Source organism: Psittacula echo, assembly GCF_963264785.1.
Source record: "Psittacula echo genome assembly, chromosome: 22".
Classification (NCBI taxonomy): Eukaryota; Metazoa; Chordata; class Aves; order Psittaciformes; family Psittacidae; genus Psittacula; species Psittacula echo.
In genome coordinates this window covers 5,770,843-5,787,284 of record NC_137758.1, presented here as the reverse complement: position 1 = coordinate 5,787,284, position 16,442 = coordinate 5,770,843, and positions in this window count along the sequence as shown.

The following is a 16,442-nucleotide window of genomic DNA, read 5'->3' as shown; positions in this document are numbered from 1 at the left end:
GCTGAGCCACTTCCAAGGGCTCCCAAAGCTCCTTGGGATGACAACCCCACAGGGTACCGCGTCCTCAAGAGAGGGGTCAGTGCCAGACAGCCCCAGCTGGAAACCTCAGGAACGATGGAGAAAATGGCCTTTAAGAAGAAGCATCGCCCATCTCTTAGTGACCACAACGCAACCAGCCCCGGTGCCCTCCATGCACTCACCTGGTGGCTGGTTCTCCCCAGCGCTGCAAGGAGCAGGGAGCAGCTATTTTTGGCCTGGGGATGGTGTCTGGCAAAGAGAAGGGTGGTTGGGAGGAGGCAATGAGCTGTGTCTGAGCACAAGAAGCAAACCACGCTGCTCCCTTCAGCCCCAGGGGACGAGCATGCAGGGAAGAAAGGGGGCTCTGCACAATAGAAGGGAGCATAACAAACCCCAGCACAGGCAGAGGAATGAGAACCATGTCCCGTCGCCCTGGGCAAGGGCTCCTTAACAGCGGGACAGCTTGAAAGAGCTGCTGCTCCTGACTTCTGCTCTTAATTTTCTTCCCATGCCTGTGTTGTGCAATGGGGTGGATTCAGTCTGGGCTCCATCTCCAGGTGCCTCTGGATGGCTCTTTTTGGAGGGGTTTTGAAGGCTTTCCAAGTAGCTTGGCTGATATTGCTGCTTCTCCCGCACCCAAGTGATGCTCCTTGCTGTCTGTTCTCCCCACCTAAGCCATCTCCCCTGCAGGGTTTGCAGAGGGATGCCCTCCCTCATGGACACATCCAGCCCAGCCTGCCCAGCACAAAGGCCTGAGTGCGGGATGTGGGACAGCCACAGCGCCTGGACCGGCTCTGGGAAGCTGCAGAGTCCTTGGGCATTCTGTCCTTGGAACCGAAAGCAAGAAGCCTTCAAAGGGCTGCTCAGCCTCAGATCCCACTGCATGGCCACTGCTGGCTGCACTGCTTATTCCTGCTGGAATATGGAGAGACCTCAGCCTGCCTCTGGGCCAGCTTCTTTGAGTGGGGCCATGTGTCTCCTAGTCCCAAAAGGAGGACACAGCCCAGCAGAGAGGGAGTTTGCTACGGCCTTGTCTGATGCTGCCCAAACCAGCACATGGCTCATTCCTCCCATGCTCAGCCTGGCTGTGAGACCTGCCCGGCAGACTCAACAGGGCTCAAAGTGCCAAAACCAGAGGATTTTGCTCCAAACCACGTCTCCTGGGGAGAAAAAGCACGTCCTGGGCTCTTGAGCATCTCTGGACCTGATCAAGGGAGTCCAGAGGAGGCCATGGAGATGCTGCGAGGGCTGGAGCAGCTCTGCTCTGGAGCCAGGCTGGGAGAGCTGGGCTGGGGCAGCCTGGACAAGAGAAGGCTCCTGAAGGGGAGACCTGAGAGCAGCTCCAGTGCCTAAAGGGGCTGCAGGAAAGCTGGAGAGGGGCTTGGGACAAGGGCCTGTAGGGACAGGCCAAGGGGAATGGCTTGAACCTGCCAGAGGGGAGGCTGAGAGGAGCTCTTAGGCAGAAGCTCTTCCCTGTGAGGGTGCTGAGGCGCTGGCCCAGGGTGCCCAGAGAAGCTGTGGCTGCCCCATCCCTGGCAGTGTTCAAGGCCAGGTTGGACACAGGGGCTTGGAGCAAGCTGCTCCAGTGGAAGGGGTCCCTGCCCGTGGCAGGGGTTGGAGCTGGAGGAGCTTTAAGGTCCCTTCAACACAAAGCATTCCATGATCTCAGCAGGGCTGGCTCATCATCCCCCCATGGGGAGGTAGCCCCCAGCAACTTGGCACCGGGCATCCTTGTGTAGCTCAGCTAATGAGAAGCAGCCGAACCCCATCCAGCCAGTCCCCACCAGTAGCTGCTTTCAACAGAAGTCACCCAGCACCACGCCGGGGCTGTGCAGATGGGAGCAGATGGGAACCAGCCAGCACTTCCCACTGTCCCCAGCCTGGCAATGCAGCTCCCGGGTCACAGCGAGGGCCAGGGAGCCGCTGGAGTAAGGGAATGGAGAAATCAAAGCTGCCGGCTTCAGCTGAGGGATGCTTCCCACCGGAGCCCCAAGGATCCCTTGGGATTCAGAGCATGGAGCCCGCTGGCTCCTGTTTCACCAGCTGCCATGTGATTTTTGCCCTGGGTATATTTTAAGCAGTGTCTTTGACGTCACACCTGCTTCCCCAGGATGCTGCTTTCCACACTTTTCCAGGCGAAACAGTTCCCAAATCTCCCCTTCAGCTTCCCTCCATCATCAGGCACTGAGCTCCCCTGTCCCCTGCAGTGTCACCTCCCTGCAGCCAGGTCACCCTTTAGCACCTGAACAGAGCTGACGATGAGAGGGGTGATGTTTAATAACCCCCTTTGGCAGAACAAGGGGAAGGTGGGAAAACCACAGGCTGAGATTCCCAGCTCACCCAGCAGCCGGACTTGGGGACATCAGTCCCACAGGGAGGATGCAGGAAGCACAGCATCAGATGGAGCCACTCAAGGTAGTGGGTTCATCCTCCCCACACCTTGACAAGCCCCACTGAGCCTGCCAGGGTCTGCATCCAGCTGGGAGCCAGACTCCATCCCATCCCCTCCATTCCAGCTCCAAGTGAACTGCCACATCCTGCCCCAGACCAGGAGTGAGCCTCCAAACCCCAAACCTCCCAGGCCTGAGCACCTCCAGGAGCAGGATAGGGCCATCTAAGGAGAAGGAGGTGGGCAGGGGTGGGATTGCTCCAGCAGCTTTGCAGCACTGCAGCACAGACACACACTGAGCTCCTCACTCGTGTCCCAACCCAGAAATAGCCACTGTCTGCCCCTTGAAACCTTCACCTGAGCCTCGCTTCACCTCCCATCGAGCTGCTTGGGCTGACCCAGGGCTGGTGCAGAGCAGCAGAGGGCAAAGACCTCACCCATCTTTTCCCTCCTCCCAGGAATTGTTACCTTCCCACTGGATCTCGGTGCCAGCACAAGCATCTCCACATCCTTCCTGAAGTCAGGCTGCCCATGGCGATGCTGTGGGGATACTCAGTGCCCTGTACATAGCACAAAGCCACCCTTTGATGTGCTGCGGGCACCCCTGAAAGGCACCCAAAACATCTGGCTGGAGGAGCCCTTTTCCTTACCCTGGCCTCTGGAACAGCTGGATGTCTCTCTTGGAACCCTCTGGACATCACCCAGATGGCCATTTCCATGGCTCTTCCCATGCATCTCACCCGCTGGTGGGATGGCTCCAGCTCCCTTCGGAGCTGTACCAGTGGAGGGGGAAGCCACAGGAGGTCTTGGGGCTGGGAGAGATCACTGGGAGGATTCATGCCGGTAATAAGAGCCCCATGCCAGCGTTCCAGCTGGAAAGGATCATTCACGTGAAGACAAGTGGGTTGGGATGAGCCGCGCTCCCCTCCCTCGTGCCCCCCAGCCCTCGGAGCTGCCCACACGAGGGGGTTTCACTGCGCTCTAAGGACACAGCAAGGCCTGAGGTGAGTGAAACGCTGCTGGAGAGAAGAGCCTGGATGTCAGCCCTCAGCCTCCCCACTGAGCTCCCAGGCAGCCAGCACCCGTGGAGCTGCCTCTCCCTGCCTCCCTGTGGAGAAGCAGCTGATGCTCAACCCCTTTAGAGCCCTTTCCCATCAAGAAGAGCCAGGCTGCCCCACTATAGCTGGCACGAACGAAGGCATCTCCTCCCCATTAGCCCTCTGGGGCTGATTCTTCTTCTCTCCCATCCAACAGCACAGACCCAGCCAAGCTGCAACGGGTGCCAGGAGGAGGAATCAGCCTTGGAAGAGCTTTGAGGAGCATTGCTGTCTCAGTAGGATCTCCTGGGATGAGCTGTGTGGGTCCAATGTGGCTGCACTGCCCCGTCCAACTCACACCAGGGATGCAGGCTCATGCCTTGAGCATCCTACGCTGAGGCAGGATTTGCAGCAGCTTTGCAAGATGTTGGGAAAAGGGGATTTCTCAGCCAAGGCACAGCTTGGTGCAGCTTTGCACGGAGCTGGGAAAGGGAGCTATTCCTCCCCAAATCTCCTTACCTCGAAGCGGAGATACCCCAGCCATGCAGTGCGATGGGGGGTACCTCCAGGCAGAGCAGGGCTGGCTGATGGCTGGGTCTGGCTCTGTACCTGTTCCATCCTCCCGTGTTCCTGATTTCTCCTCCTTTTCCCCAGTGCCCAGAGCCTTCTGTGCTGGCTGAGAAGTTGGGGTTCCCCCCCCTTCCCCTGAGGCTCCGGCTGTGCCTGGAGCCAGCATTAAGAGCCAGCAATGCTTGATGGATCAGGGAAGGAACTACTGAGGCCTCAGCAATCAGGACTCCCCTCCCTGTTCAGCAATGCTCAGAGCTTCAGCCACAGCACAGCGCGATCCCAGCTCAAACCATACCCCCATAGGAACACCGCGAAAGCAGCCATCGCAGGACCTCCTGGGGCATCTTCCAATGGAAACACGCACCCAGCTCAGCCTGTACATGGGAAACCATCCAAGTGCCTGCTCATCCCCATCCCGCTCCCCCCCAGCATCCCCACGGCTGTGAGCACACGGAGCCGCTGCCAAGACAGCAGCGAGCTCCATTGTCCGGGTCAGGCTTCAGCCGCTGCCACCCCAGAGGAGATCTGGACACCCAACAAAACTGGCAAGGCCAAAGAGACCCCGAGGAGGTGAGGAAAGAACCAAGGAGAGAAACCAACCCCAAAGAACACAATGGGCTGCGATAGAGCGCAGGGTCCCCGCTGCAGGGCTCGACCTCTGCTCAATGGCACGGCCACCGCCGCTGAGAAAGGGACCGTGGAGGAATGCGGATCCTCTGGGAAGGGGGAATGTGGGCGATGATCGGAATGGGAGAGGGGAATGCAAAGCCCGTGGCCTTTCGAGCCACTGCCCCATCAGAGACCAGAGCTTGCGGCTCCATTTCGGCTGCACCACCTGGAAACTCAATCCCAGGCAGAGGCAAGGGGGGCTGAGCACAAGCTGGGGGCTGTAAAGCAATGGTAGGAGAGGGGAATGCAGAAAGAGCCTGGATAAACCAGGAACCATGCAACCAGGCTGATTCTATGGGTGTTTTAACCTTCCATTCGTTAGCTACAGTTTACAGGAGAGGGTCAAAGCTGGACCCAACAGCGCAAAACTTCATCCCTGCAGCTGGGAGTGGGGAAGGTCGAATGGAACCAGCAGATCCCTGTCCCCATCGTGCCTCAGTTTCCCCATGTATGAAGGCATCTCCTCACCCATACCTCTGAGCCCAGCGGATGAGGCTTTGGGTTTGCACTGTGAACCTCCACTCAGGGTGGAAATAAAGGTGGAACTAGCGGCTGGGAGTGGATGGGAAGGGGGGGTCCCACTTTGGGGAAGGATTGGGAGCTCCTCGGTGGGATAAGTCAGTAAAAACAAGAATAAGAGGAGCAGAGAGTGAGGATGAGGAAAGGGAAGAGCGAGGAGGCGGCGAGACAGCCGGCACCGACCATCTGCTGCCGGTGCTTGTAATTGCTTGGGCTCATTTCAGCTCCACTGCCTCGCCTTTGCTGCAAGAGCTGCCAGGATGGGAACAGCCCCCCAGCACCAGCCTGGACCACAGGGAACACTCAGGGATGGAGCAGGATGAGCCCCAGCACCTGAGCAGCCCAAGTGTGATGGAGGGCAAGGAGCAAGCTGGGTTTTGCAGGGCTGAGCTGGGGAAAGCAGCATCAGTGCCAAGGCTGGGACCAGCCAGGGCTCCATCACCAACAACCTGCTGGGACCAGGAGCCTCCGGCAGAGCCACACTGGAGCAGGGGAAGGAAAAGCTGCTCAGAGCAGCCACAGATGCTTCACAGAACCAGGCAGATGCCCCAATCCCTCACAGCTTTTTAAAGCCTCCTCAATTGAAGCACTTGAGAAGGGGACGTGCACCTGGGGCTGCCAAGCTCTGCTCTGAGCTATAATTATCCCCCCTCTCGCCAGCAGCTCCCTCTGTACCATCTGCACCTCCTGACACCTCCCTCCCTCCTCCCATGGCTGCCATCCCTCTGGTTCCCCCCAGACCCCCTCATTCAGGGGTTGCCATCCCCGCAGCATTGCTTTCCCCATACCCAAAACCACCAGTGCCAACCTGATGCCAACCGGCTGGAATAGGCACAAAAATAGCTGGAATTCGGGGTGTCCCCTGCCCTCCTCAGTGTGGGATCCCTCTTGCTGGACCAGCACCACCAGCCCCTGCCATGGTGAGGGTCCCCCCCATCACAATGGCTATAGCCCATAAGGTCTTTATCTCAGCCCTACCATAACACAAAGAACAACAAGGAGCTACTGTGCTCCCCACAGCCCTTTTATCCCCCATTTGGGGGCTCAGGGTAGGAGGGAAAACCCAGCTGCTAATTATTACTTCATCACATATGCAAAACACCGGCTGCCCATTGGCTGCACTGCATGAATCTGCTCACACAATGGAGCATCCATAATCCCATTGGTTTAGTGGCTGGCACTGATTTACAGGCTGGGCATTGCTTGCCCTTTGGGGGAGTCTTCAGGTTCTTGAAAGTTCCCAAACCCCTCGCTGGTCTGGATCTGCCCACCAGCACCATGGATCCCATTAACTGGGAATTCTAGGTGGTTATCCAGGCACTGGAGCCGTGTGTCTTACAAACAGGATTAGTGCTGCCAGCAGATTAAATGTGTTGTGCCTGGGGTTTCCTTTTCTGCATTGGGAAAGCTGGGTGTTGAAATCCAAGTGCTGAGTGCCAGCTGTGATGAGCTTGTCAGGCCTCTGCGAGCACTCGATCTCGGAGCCACACACCAGCCCCAGTGGGTGAAATCACCCTGGAAAAGCCAAAAGCTGGGAATGGACCTGGGGTCATCGGTGGAGGTGGGAGGCTGAGGGCAATGCAGGGGACTTGGGAGCTGAATTTGTGCCCTGTGTTCAGGTCCACATTGGACCCTGTGTTCAGACAGCTCCTTTCCAAAAGCCTGTCCCAAAGGAACAGCCCAGGGAACTGGGAAGATACATCCAAAGCAATCACTCACCAAGCGGTTTAATGCAATCAACTTACAGCACCAAGGAGAACAAGCTGCATCTAAAGGAAGACTTAATCTTGGAGCAAACCCTGCTCCAAGCCCTCCCCTCCCTGACTCATCCATCCTCGGGACCTCAACCTCCTTTTTCCAGCATCCCAGAAGGGTTTATCCATGTAAATCACAGGGAGCAGGGTCAGGCTGGGGGTGGGCCAAGCCCTGGGACATCTGCCTGGGAATACAGGAAGGAAAGAGGTTAAAGGAGAGCCCCTGGAGGTGTTCTGACCCTCACATGGGATGTGGCAGGTCAGGTACGAGTGGGGCTGGGAAGAGGCTGATAGTTTAAACCCATCCCCTTTGGTCCTAACACAGGGGAGACTGAGCTGAGCTCTTAGGCAGAAGCTCTTCCCTGTGAGGGTGCTGAGGCGCTGGCCCAGGGTGCCCAGAGAAGCTGTGGCTGCCCCATCCCTGGCAGTGTTCAAGGCCAGGTTGGACACAGGGGCTTGGAGCAAGCTGCTCCAGTGGAAGGGGTCCCTGCCTATGGCAGGGGCTGGAGCTGGAGGAGCTTTAAGGTCCCTTCCAACACAAACCAGGCTGGGATCTATGAAAAGGGTGCTTAGGAAGGGTTGTCTTCACCTGCTGCATGAGCAGGACGCGACCAAGCACAGGACCCCTCTTTAGAGGGGCAGGGACCCTCCTGCTGGTTTCCCTCAGGAGCAGCTGCGCTGGGAGCAGGATCCAGCCCCTCTTCCCATCTCATTTCGCCAGGTAATTGCCTTTCCCAATTACACAGTTACCATAAGCGAAGGTAATTACAGAATAACCCTGCAGTGAGTTCAGGTGGCAGCCTGAGGAGCGTGATGTGTTTGGGGAAACAGTTCTGGGAGGGAAATCACCTTCCAAAAGCAGGGACTGGGAATGACACAGCTGCTTCGCACACCACTTTACACACACGCGTACGCTGAGAGCCACTACGGGCTCATTAACAGCTTGGTGGAAGGATGAATGATGGAGCTAAGCAGCCACTGAGCAACGTGGGATTGAGGTGGGTTGATGCTATTAACACACACGGCTCCCCTGCCCTGTTTCTTCCTTCGCCTCCAGCACAGGGCTGGGGTTTGCAGTGTTTTCCTGCTTTAGAATCACCAGAGGGAAGCATTAGCAGCCGGGTGGCCGGATAAACCGCAGGGTCAGGCAGTGCTACCAGGCTGGGGTTGCATTATGTTAAAGACCCTAAACAGTCTCACTGCATGGATGAGGGAAGGGAGGGAGGAGGCAGCCGAGGGATGCTCCACGAGGCTGTGGCACAGTGCTGGAAGGAGTTGGGTATCAAAGATACACCTTGCTCCCATCAGCTCCTTTAGGGAAAGGCAGGGTTTAGAACACGGTTTGTAACACTGCTCCTGGGCACCATCGACCTCAGAGCAGCCTTCCAGTGTCTGAAGGGGGCCTACAAGGATGCTGGGGAGGGACTCTTCACCAGGGACTGCAGTGACAGGACAAGGGGTAACGGGTTCAAACTGAAACAGAGGAAGTTTAGATTGGATCTAAGGAAGAAATTCTTTACTGAGAGGGTGGTGAGGCACTGGAATGGGTTGCCCAGGGAGGTTGTGAATGCTCCATCCTTGGCGGTGTTCGAGGCCAGGTTGGATGAGGCCTTGGGTGACATGGTTTAGTGTGGGGTGTCCCTGCCCATGGCAGGGAGGTTGGAACTGGATGATCTTAAGGTCCTTTCCAACCCAAACTGTTCTGTGATTCTATGACCTTCCCTCTCCCGGGTCCCCTTGTCACTAGGTGGCAGTGGAGCATCTCCGTGAGGCTCTGGGGGAGCCCGAGTCCCCCCCGAGCCTCTCCATCCCCTCCGGATGCGATGCCCGGAGCCCTCCTTACCCCAGTACTGATCCAAAGGGATCGCAGATGGGAGCTTGGCAAACGCCAGCTGCGAGGCGTCGACGCTGCCCGGGATCCAGCCCATGTTCTGGCTGCGGCTTTATTTGGGTGGAAAAAGAGGCAGATTTTGGCTGCTTTGCAGGGATTTCTCCTGCAGCGGCCCCGGGCTGGATTCACGTGTGCTCCCCACGTTTCTAACCCAGGCACAGGGATGATGCACATCCCAAATTCCCTGCTGCAAATAAACCCTGAGCCCTTGAGCCTCCAGAGCAACAGGACAGGACCAAGCGCAGGGATCCCCTCTTAGACAAGCTACAAGCAGGAGAAGCAAGACAAAGCTGGGAGCTCTATCCCGAGCTAGCATCTCTCTACAGTAAACCCAGCCTGTTTAACCCATGCACTATCCCATGGGAACAACCAGCCTCAAGGAATTAAACTGCCTGACTGGACTGGCAGCAGAGCAGCTGATTCCAGGCCTCCCAAATAAGGAATCCCACATGAAAATCAGGTTAGTTCAATTGCTGCAGAGGCTGGCACATGGCTACAAACCAATGTAGAAAGCAGCTCTGATAAATCAGTGTGATTCTGGGTGTGCGTCAGCTCTGGATTCACAGCCCTTCAAGCAGGACACTCCATCAGCAGAAGGCACTTTTGGGGGTGTCTGGGTTTTCTGCCTCAGCATCCCACCTTCGTTTTGTCCTCCAGGACCAGCGTCTGGGGTAGGGCAGCCCCAGAACTGAATCAGTTCCTCTTTGGGAATTGGAGGAGGTCTCTCTCCAAGGTGGTCAGGTCTGGGACAGGCAGCTCCAGCAGAAACACCCAGGCAAAATGCGCAGGAATACCTGGAAAGGGAGGAATTCACCCCAAATTCAAGACTAGCTGGGAGGACAAAGCTCCCAGACCCAGCAGAGCAGAGATGGCAGCACCAGGATGCAGGGATGGGGGTGAGATCAGGGAATGGACCTCTCCTGAGCTGGGTTGATAAAGGATGGGAATAAATAAGGCAGGATTACTCAGCTTCTCTGGTCCACCCTGTGCTGAGAGCATCGAGGTGCAAAACCCTCAGCACATGTGGGCTCCTTGACCAGTTTGGGAGAGAGATTTTAGGGTTTATTCCCTCCTTTTGGGCATTATCCCCAGATGAGGGGAAGAGCGATGGGAAAACAGAGGGGGCCTTGTTCTGCAAGCCCTGACTCAATCCTTCCCAGGGAGCAGGTGGGATCCACGGGTCTCTGGGGCTTCAGCAAGCACAGCAAAGCCTGAAAGAGAGGGATGGCATTAACCCAGGCTGAGCACCCGGCTATGGATCGGGTACAGTTGTGCCTGGGGCAGAGCCCAGCGCTGCTGACAGCAGTCAGGGTGATGCAGTCCAGCCACAGCGCCAGAGAGCGGCACTAAGCCCACATCCATCCTCCACGGGGGTTTCTTGCCTTGGCAGCCAGGAGGGAAAGCAACGGGGTCTGCTCATTCTCAGCTGCGTTTCCACAGCCCTCAGGACCTGCATTCCCTGACACCGGGGCATTGGGTTTCCATGGCTGAGGATCAGCCTCTTATCACTGGGGCTGCAGGAAATTGGGGCTGATGGGAGGCCCTGGGAGCCAGGATGGGGTTTGATGCCTCCAGAGTGGCTGTTGCTGGGATAGACACGGAGCCCAGGTGCCCCCATTCTATGGGCAGGGTAAAACAAAACGGGGTGCATTTGGGATATACCCTGGGGATCGCTCCTCACCTCCTTGCATCACCACACAGGTCCTGGGGTGAACACATGCAATGGGGTAGTGGGAAAACATGAGCCAGAGTGGCAGGGAGCCCTCCTCATCCTCATCCTCCTCTTCTACAGGCTGCTATGGCAGGAGAAGGCAAGAAAGATGTTTGCAGGGAGCCTCCAAGAGAAGAAACCCCAAGGGCCTATCCCCATGAGCCCCTCCACCAGGATCTTCCCTGCTTTTCCTCCCTCTCAGCCCATGCAGCTCCTCGGAGGAGAGGCACGGCAGAGCTGTCTGCTCCCTATTAAAATAACAAAGAGAGGCTCTGCCTCCAGGTGCCCTTGAACATTCCTGAGGAGCCAGCAGGAGCCTTGGAAAAAAGCATCATCCCAAATGCAGCTGCTTGGATGGGGGCTCCCCATGGGAAGAGGGGTTGTCACAGCAGGTCCCATTGGGGTGGAGGGATCTCAGCAAAGCAAAGGGGTGCTGGGATGATGGATCTCGTGTGGGGCATAAACTCCTGCACCTGGCTCCTGCAGAGCAGATGCATTTTACTCCGTATAGCAAATGGTCTTTCTGCCCCATTCCCAGCCAGGGAGAGAATTCCTGCTTCCTTTTCAAACCCCTTTGGGGCTGGATACAACCCCTCACTCCTTCCTGGGGTGAACCTTCCCCACCTCGAGCTCCGCTTCTCCCCCAGCAGTGGTTGTGTGCATGGGTAAAAGGGGAGTGGGGGATGAATCCTCCATGCACAGCCAAGGGGAATGGGCTGGGCTGGGAGACGGCGCTGCTGGAATCAATGAAGGGATGGATTGCAGCCTGCAGGATCAGGCAGCCGCGATAGAGCCGGCGCGTCCCACCCCGCAGGGCTTTGGCCTCCTTTGAATGAACCCAGTTAATGCAATTACTGCGAGTCAGAGGGACACAGAGAAGGCTCTGTGCCTTCCTGCATGGGAAAGCATCCCCACACTCACCGAATCGCCTCTGACTGGGGCATCCACGGGGGATGCTACAGGAGCGAGGGAATGGTGCAAAAGCTTTCCCTGAGCCTTGGTCCAACAGGCAGAGAGGACGCTGCTGTGCATGGGGATGGAGAGCAAACCCCCCGAGCTGCAGCAAACAGGGAACAGAAGCTGCTGCAGCAACCTCAGAGCTCCCTGAGGCCGATTTACGTTTCCCGGGCAATCCCGTCCTCGGCCCGGCTCCGCAAGTCCCCAGGTGCGGTTTGAGTCGGGTTGAGAGGATGGAGCATCCCCTCCCCGGCTCCCTGGGGAGCAGGGGCGCAGGCAGCGCTGCTCTGGCTCCGGCCTGGGCTAACAACAGCCGTGGCTCCGCGGCGCGGCAGAGGAGGGGGGGTCAGGGCCCGGGGAAGCCCCGTGCCCGCTGAAGTTCTTGGATCAGCTTCCCCCCTTGGGGCGCCTTGTGCCTGGGATCCAGGTGGGATCCATTAAACCCCATCCTGGGGACGAGGTGGGTCCCACGTGTCCCCAGGAGAAGGGTCAGGACCCTGCTTCCTCTCCTCCAAGCAGAGTCCTTGCAGCAGTGGGGCTGGAGAAAAGCCCAAGAGCAGGGGAGGATGGAGGCACAGACAGGGATGCTGTTGGGAAGGAAGGAGGGGGGTAAAGGGGAGCTGCTGGTGCAGGCCAGATCCTGCTCATGCCCCAGAAATGGGGGTGGGAGGAAAGCCCATTGCTTCTCATCTCCTGCCTTCTTGCATCACCACACAGGTCCTGGGGTGAACACATGCAATAGGGTAGTGGGAAACATGAGCCAGCATGGCAGGGAGCCCTTCTCCTCCTTCTCCTCCTCTTCCTCCTCTTCTACAGGCTGCTATGGCAGAAGGGAGGAAAGATGCAGAGAAGGTTGGAGGCGCAGACAGAGATGCTGCAGGAAAGGAAGGAGGGGGGCAAACGGGAGCTGCTGGTGCAGGCCAGATCCTGCTCACGGGGTAACAGTGTGCTGGGTATAATGGGGTAATAACACAGGGATCCATATTATCCAAATTAACAGCTTTAAACCCAAATGCGATGGTCACTCAAGCTGCTAACATTTGGCCTCTGTGAGCATCTCTGTGCTCCAAGAACTTCTGTCCCAATGAAACCACCTCATAGGGAGCCCCCCCCAACAGCACAGGGTGCCCCAAGACCCCAGCACCCAGAAACCTGGGTCCCTCCCAAGTGCCCAGCACACCCCTGGCTCCCTCTGCCACATGGGTCCCATCTCCAGCTCCTCACTCCAGCTTGTAGGGCTCTGCAGAGCCCAGCTGGGCTGAGGAACCCCTATCAAAGATGCTTTGAAGAGGCAGCATCAAGAAAGATCATCCCAAATCACCACTTTTGCCCCAGAATGTCCCATTCTGCCCATGGAATGTGGTGCCCAGACCCTATAATGATTTTTCCCCTCACCCAACCCCCCAAAACACTCCCTTTCCCTAAATTACCTGGATTTGATGACTTTCCTGTAGGCTTCACACCTTGAGATCTCATTTCCCTGGATGATCCCCCTTGGAGCATCCTCTCATCCTTGGACCACGAGGTCAGATGCTGAGCCCTTACCCCCTGCTCTAAGAGCCAACAGCGCCCTTTTGCCCCTCTCCATGCAGAAGGGGCTGATCCTGGCTGTTTCTTCCTTCCCAACTACTCTGGGCACAGAGGTTTAATGGGAAAATGCTGTGGGCTCTTTGGGAAGCGGGAGGAAAACATCTTTTACTCCAGCTTGGCAGAGGTCGCCTCCACTTATTGCACTGACCTTCCCCCCCTGCTGCTCCGAAGGCTTTGAACCTGCTCAGATCCCATTAATGGGGTTAAGCAACAGCAGGGAAAAGGGAGGGTTAATATCAGAGGAAATATAGGGAGCCTGCCGGTGTTTAGGGCCTGATTCTGTGGGAGGCTCAGCTCCCCATCACCTGTGACTGCCCCATGATTCATGCCATGGAGCTGTTCTCATTAAACACCCAATGCAGGGAGAAAACCCAGTGTGGAAAGGCTCAAGCAGGGCTGTATTTGAGGGGGTATCACTGCACGCTGCTCCTGTCTCCCCTGTGGGCTCACTTGCAGCCAGATGCAGTGAGGGGAACATGCTCCAAGAGCCTTAACCCTGTTACCAGGGTCTGAACATCCACAAACCCATGGGAATTCTGCCTGATCCCTTTGCAAAGCAGTCCCATCTCCCGCTGTTGCGCTTGTGCCAATTAACTTGCTCAAAGCAATTAATGAGCTCCAACACCTCCAGCCATCACCTGCCAGTAATAGCAGCGACCCAGAGGGTGTCAGCACATGGCTGTGGGCTGGGAAAGCCAGCAAGGATGGAGATTTGCTTCCATAGGCACATCCGTTATCCCAGGGGTTCAATCAGCCCATGTTGGGCAAACCTGCACCATCACTTCCCCTCTGTCCTGCTCCTCCTGGGGCTGGCAGAAGTAAATCAGGGCCTCCCACTCTAAGAGAAGACGAAAGGAGGTGCCAAAGCCTTTGCACCCCATCACTGGGTCTCCACTGCAGCAGCCAAAAGGGAAGGAAAGAGCAGATGTGCCATGCTCCAGACAATGGAGCAACCCAGGACACCTCTTATGCGTGCTGGCTGCGTTCCTCAGCAGGGCTAAAACCAGCCAGTGCTCTTCAGTTGAGCTCCTTTGGGGTGTCTGAGGCTTTTGGAGGGCTGAAATTGCTTAAAAGGTCAATGGCAAGGTTTTTGTTTGCTATCAAGGGACCTTTGAGAGAGGGAACAGCTAGTGGCTCATCACAGTTGAAAGGTCAAAGCTGTTTCTGGTTCTTCTTATCAGCAATGGCTGAGCAAAGAGGAAACCTTTTGCCTTCTAGGTCGGGCAGGGGAGGTCATGCTGGGGACACAGCACCGGGCACCGGAGATGAGGCGCTGATGGCAAAAGGTGGGAAGAAACCCAGGAGATGGGAATTCTGCCCTATCTCCAGATCTACAGCAAGGCCATGGAGGGGAAGGCTGCCCCATGGTCCCATCTCCTGGGGAACTAAAGGCAGTGGGACATTATGGTTTCGGGTTTACCGTTGCCCAAAGTGGATATGGCCACTGCAACAATGGGGTCAGCCCCACTGGTGGCCACTCAGCTCTCTGGATCTGTTACATGTCCTTCCCAGCACTGCTGGGTTTGGTTTGGCTCACGCTGTTGACATGGATGAGGATCCCATATTGGGTTTGGGTGCTGGGACCCTTCCATGCTCTGCAGAAACACAGTGGTGGCTGGGCACAAAATCCATCCATCCCTCCCTCTCTCTCTCCTTCCATCCCTTCATCTATCCATGTATCCATCCATCCCTCCGTCCCTCCCTCCCTTCATCTCTCCATCCATCCATCCATCCTTCCCTCCATCCATCCACTCCTCCATCCATCCATCCATCCATCCATCCATCCATCCTTCCCTCCCTCCATCTCTCCATCCATCCATCCTTCCCTCCATCCATTCATCTATCCACCCATCCCTCCCTCCCTCCATCCTTCTCTTCCTCCATCCATCCATCCATCCTTCAATCCATCCATCCACCCATCCATCCCAGACCCTAACACCATGGTGCCCATCCAACCAGTGCTCCGACCACTTGGGCATTTTGATCTCCCCTTTCCCGGCTCCTTCCCTCTCCCTGCACGAGCTGGTCCTCACACACCTTAAACCAGCAGACCCAGCCAGGCTGGATTTGCTTCCCAGCAAAGCAGTGGGAAGGAAGACCCTTTGACAGCCCATCTGGGTTTCACACAACTCCCGCTGTGCTCTCGGTGTTGTCACCTTTCATTCATCCTGACAGGAACAGGGACCACCACCAGCCTGTTATGGAAACACAAGAACTCCTAGGAAAGCAAAACCTTCTGCCAATGGCTGGGAAGAGTGGAAAGCACAAGGTAAGGAGGGGAAAAAACACCCTCCTGAGATGCATGAAGGTGACTCCTTGGGGTCAGCCTTACCTCCGGTGGCTTCCACCAGTTGTGAAGAGAGCCAAAGCATCACCAGGCCACCAACAAACCACCCAAGGCAGAGCTGGGGGGGCATTTGCAGCCCTCAACACCCGTGTCAATGCCACGTGCCTCAGTTTCCCCATCTGAAAGAGAAGCACTTTGACCCCTGGCATTGTGTCCTTGATGGGACCAGGAGGGGAAGAACGCATTCAGCACCCACCACCAAACACAGCCTGAAACACTGATGAGCTCCTGTAACACATCCACTTGGATGGATGGATGGATGGATGGATGGATGGATGGATGGATGGATGCATGGATGGATGGATGGATGGATGGATGGGGGGATGGATGGAGGGATGGGTGGGTGGATGGATGGATGGATGGACAGATGAGTGGATGGATGGATGGATGGACGGAGGGATGGGTGGATGGGTGGATAAGTGAAGGGATGGATGAGTGGATGGATGGATGGACGGAGGGATGTGGTACAAGAGCACCAGCAGTGAGAACACGCAGCTCTCCTCCCCGCAGAGTCCCCAGGGACGGCTCCTTCCCCCCTCTCCAGCCACCAAAAAAATCCCAATTACTTTCAGGTGTCGGCCAGTTCATAAAGTAAATCTTTTCCTTAAGGAAAGAGGAGCTTTCAATGGGAAGTGGATTTTTTTCCCAAAGGCTAAACACAAACCAGAAGGCAGCAGACTCCGGCACGCTGGCTCCACTGCCCTTTCGGGGCATGCTTAGAGATGCTTGGCTTCATTTTTTTCCCCTTGTTTCACTTCACTCTTCCCACTTCCATAAAAAAACATTCCCTCATTTTCCACTCTTCCTGCTTCCATAACAAAATAGTCCCTAATTTTGAAGGGCTGCTACACATTTATCCCAGTGAGCACAAGGCGATGCCATCCCATCGGCTCAGGGAGCTCCTTCCATCGCCGTTTGTTACGGACGCTCCAGAGAAAGCTTTTGCTTTCCCTGCTATAAATTTCCCACTTACTTTTTAAGGGAACAAAA